Raw genomic sequence first — 8,301 nt, forward strand, 5'->3', positions numbered from 1 at the left:
CCATTGGCAACTTAAAAGTTAAAAACATTATTTACAGGGGCGCCTGGGTGGCTCAGTTGGTTAAGCCTCTGACTTCAGCTCAGGTCATGATCTCGCAGGTTTGTGAGTTCAAGCCCCGCGTCGGGCTCTATGCTGACAGCTCAGAGCCTGGAGTCTGCTTTGGACTCTGTGTCTCCCTCTCTCTCTTTCTTCCCCTCCCCCACTTTCTCTCTGTCTCTCTGTCACTCTTAAAAATAACAACATTACAAAATTTATTTATTTGTTTATTTATTTATTTAACTTTAATTTTTTAAATGAAATTTATTGTCAAGTTGGTTTCCGTACAACACCCAGTGTTCATCCCAACAGGTGCCCTCCTCAATGCTCATCACCCACTTTCCCCTCCCTCCCACCCCCATCGACCCTCAGTTTATTCTCAGTTTTTAAGAGTCTCTTATGATTTGGCTCCCTCCCTCTCTAACTTTTTTTTTCCTTCCCCTCCCCCATGGTGCTCTGTTAAGTTTCTCAGGATCCACATAAGAGTGAAAACATATGGTATCCGTCTTTCTCTGTATGACTTATTTCACTTAGCATAACACTCTCCAGTTCCATCCATGTTGCTACAAAAGGCCATATTTCATTCTTTCTCATTGCCAAGTAGTATTCCATTGTGTATATAAACCAGTTCCTTTATCCATTCATCAGTTGATGGAGCACTGCTAGGAAAATTTTTTTAAATAAATTAAAAAAACACTATTTACAAACTATTTAAAAATAAATAATAATGAATGTGACCAAACTGATTCTCAGTTGAAGTTTTATAACTGTAAATGCTCAAAGGTAAAGAATGTAATCAATTAGAAAAATAACAAATATATGCAATAGTAAATTAAAAATAAAATAGTTATCAATAAATAAGCATTCATCAGAAAAATTAGGCGTACTCAATAACCAACTAGGTGTGCTTTCAAAAAAATCAATGAAATGGAAAAGTGGGATCATTTTTGGAAGTCTATTTAATCAAAGAAAGGATACTGCAGAAATTGACATAAATGAGAATATCATAGTAGAATAGATGTATATTGAAAGTATCATCTGACTCCGTGCTGCCTATAATCAAAAGCTAGATGGAGAGAAAATATAAGAAACAAATGATTTAATATAAACGAGTCAAGTCTTTTAAATTAAAAAAATTAAATTGGTTTCTTTTTCTCAGCATTTTCTGATAGCAAATGATTCCAAAATTAAGAAATGGCTTCTGATCAATTCAAGCCCAACACAAAGCCCTTGTGAAGACCTCAAAAATCTTTGAGATATTATCTCATAGATCCCTTCAAATACTCAAAAGATCCTATAAGTGTCTTAAGGACACAGTTTGAACACCCTTTCTGGTAAACATTAGGGCTTCTGAGAGTGTTAGGGGTGTTGTTCCTCCTGCAGGCTCACAGAGATCACAGGATGAAATTATTTACTTCAAGGAGATTTGTGAGTGGTATAATGGAGTGCATTACAAACTGACACAAAAAAGCCTATGATTTTTTTTTTTTAAGAATTATACCAGCTTAGACTGAAAGGAACAGGGACAATACAAAAGGGAAGGAGGGCTTTGAGTTCCTTCATTTCCATGGGCAGGAAAAAGACTTAAAACTGTATTCAACTGTACATTTATGCTAAATTTTATTGAAAAGAAACAGTAAATACAGGGCCTTGATGGCAAGGCCAAGAGCCATAGTAAATAACTCCCAGGAAGTAGGACTGAGCTCCACTCAGGGAACTGGTAATATGTGCAGGCTGAATTTCAGAGTTGGTATGGGCCATTAACTCCTTTTTGACTGGAAGTGTGCGTAATGATTATCTTTTGCCTTAAATTTGTCTCTTTATTTCAAAAATCATTAATTGAGTGGAATGTACTCAAAGAGATATACCTGAGGAACTATATCTGAGCATCATTCATACTTCAATCTGATTTAATTGACAATTTCCTGGATTTTGAGCTTATTGTAATGAGATGGTATTTGTAGGTGTTGGAGAATGGATGAATATTTTTATCATGTAGGAGGGATGTAAACTATGGCTGGAGAGTGAACTTTTGCAGACTGTATTTTCTCCAAATGGCCACATATTATGTTATCTGTCATATGTTATATTATAATGCACTATATTGTGATGAGATGTGGTATTATATTTTGTTATACTGTGATGTTATATTATATTATATCCTATCATACAAGCCCTTCCCATGGAGTGATACTGATATTCTGACCATGATTGGGGAGGAGGGATCTACATTATTTCTCCTTGAATCTGGATAGGTCTGTGACTATGGTTGAAGTGACACTATGTGACTCCCATGACCATGTCATAAAGTCTCATAAAGCTTCTTCATAGTTCCTGTTGGAATACTTACTCTTGTATTGCCATGCTGTGAACAAGCCCAGGTCATATAGAGAGAAAGGAGAAGGAATACCCTAGTGACAAAAATATGGGGAAAAATAATGAATTATGTTTTTATAAAGAAATTTTAGAAAGTAGACCAAAGCATAGAATATTTAGGAGATGATGCCATCAAGAAAGAATATAGTACATGACATTTTCAATATATGTGAATACTTTTTTATGCAAACAGTTACAGGATTTCAATATCATGAATAGGAATAATATGTCAACAAATATGAGTTAAGTTATTCAATGGTAATTCAAATTATGCAGCCCAAGATCAGAGGCTCACAGTTGTTTTCTACAAGAGTAGGTAATAGAATCATTTTCCTTTCCTTCTAAACTGAGGCTCTACCCTGAATCACCTCAGAGCCTTTTTTTCTCAGCCTATACCATCTAATTCTTCCTTAGTGCTAACACAACCTCCCAATAAATAACACACAGAAATAAATGTTGATGAAAAGATGAATGAAACTCTTAGGAACATTGGTAGGTGCTCTCCTATGTGCTAGGATTGACACACTTAAATAACCAATGATTAATATATATATGAGAAAGCACATTTCAACAGACTGCATCAAAATATCCCATAATTTTAGTTGAATCTATTTTGGGTATTTTGTCTTTTTCTGTATTGACTGTTTATCTCTTTCAACTGTTTTGTTAACATAGGTTCAACAATTCATTACAACACAGTTTTCTTACCAAAAAAATCTTGTCAGAGGGACAGGCAGAGATTTCTTCTAAATCAACTTTATAAACTCATGCAAAGATTATTCACTTCCCTCTACCCAGATATACCTAGATACTAGATGGTAAATATCTTATGTGTTTTATATTTTCATACAAATTAAGTTTCTTTTAAAGTATCTATTTCATTACAGCTAAAAATAAATAAATGAGTGATATAGTCATTAATGTTTATTAAAAGTAATTCTTGATGAAATACTATGATGAATGAAAATGTCACTACAAAAAACTCAGATTATAAGATTTTAGCCTTATGATACTTAAGCCCTGTATATTAGTGAAATACTTTTATTTTAACCCATACCATATTAAAATGGTCAAGAAATGGAAACCCCAAATATAAAGGAAAATGTTTTATTTTTACTGCCTTTAAAGCTTTCTTTCAAGCAGTTCTAGAATATAATAATTTATCTTCATAGGAATAATGATTTAGAAAGTTATAGAAGTGAAAAATCTCTCAAAATAGCAAAATAAATAGACTCCATAAATATAATATGGAAATAATCTACTCAGAGTGGGTGGGCTTTAAGCATGTAGTTTCCCCATGGCAAAATACCACTGCTTTGTTTTCTGCAGAAAACATAGAATTAAAAATGTTCAATAAATTGTTTTAAAATTTATTTTCATGTTGTAGAATGACAAAACATATTAATAATTTCACCAGAACTGAGTAATAACTTGTGTTATGAGTTTAATCATAAAAAGAGTCAGTATAGTCTAGTGGCTGAGGCCCAGGTACTGGAGCCAGCCTTCTTGGATTCCAGTTCTGGCTCTGCTAGGTACCAGCTGAGGATTTGGGGCAAGTTATTAAACTCTGTAAATGGGATAACCACATGACGTACCTTAGAGTGTAGTCATGAAGATTAAATGTTAGTATATGTAAAACCCTTAAAATAGTATGTGACACATTGGAAGTGCCATTATTTGCTTTTTATACATTTTTTTAAAGTTTATTTATTTATTTGAGAGAGACAGAGACAGCATGAGTTGGGGAGGGGCAGAGAGAGAGGGAGAGAGAGAATCTCAAAAAGGCTCAGCACCATCAGCGCAGAGCCTGATCCAGGGCTTGAACTCATGAACTGTGACATCATGACCTGAGCTGAAGTTGGATGCCTAACCCACTGAGCCACCCAGGCACCCCTAGAGGTGTCATTTTGATAAATAAACTTTTTTTTTGCTTATGATTATTGTAATATATTGAAACAAAATATAAGTACCGTTCAGTTGGCACATAGAAATCTCATTTCTATATATCCTCCAGAAAGATGTTAAGACTTTTATAGAGTTTTTCTTTGTAAATTTGTAATGCCTTTCCCCAGCTATAGCTACACCTATTCCCGTCTCTATCTCTGTGTCTCTATGTCTTTCTGTCTCTGTCTCTGTCTTTTTTTTCTCTTCATCTCTTTTCTGTCTCAACAGGGAGATATACTATAACATCTTTTTTGTCTTAATTTATTATGAGCATGTATGCTCCATAGTCTTACATCTAAATATTTGTAGATGGCCTTTAACTTGGTTGGCAATATGTTGGAAATGTTTTCTTAAATTTTTTACTAGTTTATAATATTCTTGACATACAGGTATTTTATAACGATTTTCTTAGTATATTCTTTAAGGAATGTGTAAAAAAGACTTTTGGCTGCCATAATTGTCCTCCAGATGTGGTGTTACTTTATCATTTTTCCATTTCCTATGAGATATTTGGGGGGAAGCAATATGGTCAATTATTCCTAAAGATATTTAAATTGCTAAAGGTACACAACTTTGCAGTCTTGCATATGCAGTTGTGTGAAGCCACATATGAAAATGGGGGAGCCAGAGAGTATTCATGAGAAGGCTTTGGTCACCCTTTGTCAGGCTCTTCTCTACTGATGGTGAGTGGTATTGCAAAAAATGTCAAAGTTTAAGCTACTCTTGTAAGGTGGCTGTGCTATAATTTATATGTATGTATGTATGTGTGTGTGTGTGTACACAGTTTTTCTTATGATACATATCTTTGAGTCAATATTCTTTTTTTAAAGATTTTATTTTTAAGTCACCTATACACCCAATGTGGGGCTCAAACTTACAACCCTAAGATCAAGAGTTGCATATTCTACCGACTGAGCCAGTCAGGTGCCCCATGCATCAGTATTCTTAATTATCTCCTTGAGATGGTTATAAGACTTGTGTCAAAGGTTACAAATGTAAAGGATCTTGTATGTGGTTGATACCTGTTGTTTGGGCTGTGCAGCCTCTCCCAGCTGCTGCTTCTGGAAATTTCACTTCACCGGTTTCTAACATGCGATTTCCAAAAGAACCTTCCATATGCTGATTTAACTCTTTCTAGAGCTACAGTTTGTTGGCTAGGGCCAGAGGCCCTCATTTCCACTCTGCAGAGCAAGTCAATGTGCGATGAAGGGGGAAATGAAGTTCACTTATGGAAACACAGATAGTGTCCTAATTGTAGTAGAGTTCCCAATTTCAGTGGTGCATGAGCTGTATCCTTGTCCTTTTTGTGGCCTGATTTTTTAACTCTTCCTTGGATATCAGGAGTTTCCCTCAGTCTCTCTCTTATTAAGGAAGCTTGAAATGGAGTCATATTAGTAAACAGTTGTTCCGAAGCCTGTAACAATTAACTGCCACTAGAGCAGGAGATGAGGGCACTCTGATGGGAACTGGCTTTTTAATTCGCTCAGTTTAATAATCTGTAATTGTTTCAATTTGCATTTAATTACCAGCAAGGTGAGACTTTTCCCACATGCTTATTAGACATTTATATATCTCTTTTATGTAGGCTGGTTCATATTTTTATTAAAATTAACATTTTTCTTTTGTAGACTTATTCACATTTATATATATAATTTCTAACATAAAATCAAGGTATAACTATTGTAGATAATTGCAGATAATTTATAAAATCTGGAAAGTATGGAGAAAGGGTATTAGTATATGTCTTTCCAAATGTTTCTGTTTTAAGCCATGTCACTAGGCATCACAAAGTTGGGTTCATGCTGTACTTACTGAATTGTGATCTACTTTGCCATTGACATGCACTTAGCCATTTTTCCCAGCACTATGTCTTACTCTAAAGCATAATGTGTAAACTTTGCTTAAATAAACTCTCATTATTGGCCATTAGGCTCATTTGTACTTTTTATTCCAACTAAATATTATGCTCAGTAACCTTACACATAAATATTTGTAGATGACTTTTTTTGTTGTTTTTTATCTTAATTTCTTTATTGCGGTGAAATACAGAACATAATATTTACCATCTTCACTCTTTTCTGTGTACAGTTCAGTAGTACTAAGTACATGTTGTTGTACAGCCAATACCATCATCTCCAGAACTCTTTTCTTGCAAAACTCGGAATCCATAGGTATTAATAACTCTCTGTTCTCCTTTCCCTACAGCCCCTAACAACCACCATCCTACTTTCTGTCCTCGTAATTTTGACTATTCTAGGGTAACTCATGTAAGTGGTATCATACAGCATTCGTCTTTTCGTAACTGGTTTATTTCAGTTTCTTTCTAAGGCTGAAGAATATTTCATTGTGTGTATACATCACATTTTGTTTATCTGTTCTGTCAGTGGACACTTGTATTGCTTCTGTGTTTTAGATATTGTGAAAATGCTGCTATGAACATAGGTGTATCTTGCCAAGACCCTGCTTGTGGTTCTTTTGGATATAAACTCAGAAGTAGAATTGTTGGATCTTATGGTAATTCTGTTTTTAATTTTTTGAAGAACCACCATACTGTTTCCCACAATGGTTACATTCCCACAACAATGCACAGGATACTTGAAAATATACTGTTCAAAGGTCATTTCTCATTGCTCCTTGAATCTTCTCACTCCCATAGACCTGGTCTTTCTCCTGTACTGTGTATTGTCCCTGACACACAAACAATGTGTGTGTGAGAACCACATAAATGTGTGGTCTGAGAACCACATAAATTTCTTATTAACTTTTCATCACATTTGCCAAGACTTCATCTCCATTTCTGCTTCTTCTGCCTTAGCCTAGGATCTCATTTTTTCTTACCTGAATTTCTTCGATGACTCCCTACAGATCTCTTACCTTTCGTTTCTTCTTTCTCTAATCTGCACATGATAGAGTAAGCAGCAGGATATATCAACTTAATGCTCTCCCTTCCCCATCCTCCAATATAATTTCCCAGTTATAACATCTTTCTACCATGTCCATAGGCAGAGCATTGAGGATGGAAGCAACAACCCCCTGATGAACTGATAGTTTCTATTACATGGCTCGTGTTGTACAAGAATTGAGTACAAGATAGGGCCAGTAGTCTGCATGAAATGGTGGACAAAAAGCATTCATATTTGTTATTTCAATATTGAAGAGCAATCTGTGATGACTTTTTCAGTGCAAAAGAATACAAAGAAAAACAGTATTTAAAAATCAATTCTATAAATATGTTTGGAACACTTTCAGATAATTTGTGGGAGAGAGGGACATTTGTAACATGAAATGTTCACTATGTTTCCCTTCCTCTTTATATGCCATGGGAAACCCTACTTACTTTTTAGAGTAGTCTTTCAAAATGCAAATTTAATAATGCTACTCATTTGCTTTGAAATCTTTCAATGGCTTCCCATTGTCCCTGGGACAAAACCCCAACTACATATGACAGCAAGGAAAGTGCTCCAGGACTAGTCTCATGTCTTTTCATTTTACCATGTTCTGTGAGCATTAACTCTTTAACACCTTTTTGCAAGTCTTTGAGTGATATAGATGATAGATAGATGATAGATGATAGATAGATAGATAGATAGATAGATATAACTCTTCTCTGCTCTGCCTTGTCCCTCTCTGGTTTTCCTTATGTACTTCTAATCTTACCCAGAGAGTCCCTTCTAGAAGTGTCTCCTCAGTGCCTCACAGGCTGGAATTGGTGTAGCAGATGAACACAGTTTGGGAATTGAATACCACCTTTACTATTAATACAGAATCTTAGTTTTTTGGTCTCTGAAATTTGCACCTAATTGTCCAATTTAGGTCACTGGAACCCTAGGCAAAAACCTGTGTTTGGCAAACATTAGGTACTTTTGCAAGGAATGTGTGAATCAAGCGGTTTCTGTGTAAAGTTGGAGATTTTTGAGTAGTCTTTTATCATTTAATTCATTCTCC

Source organism: Lynx rufus, unplaced genomic scaffold, assembly GCF_022079265.1.
Source record: "Lynx rufus isolate CCGP_SWC_20201006 ecotype Redwood Valley unplaced genomic scaffold, mLynRuf1.p SCAF_6, whole genome shotgun sequence".
Lineage (NCBI taxonomy): Eukaryota > Metazoa > Chordata > Mammalia > Carnivora > Felidae > Lynx > Lynx rufus.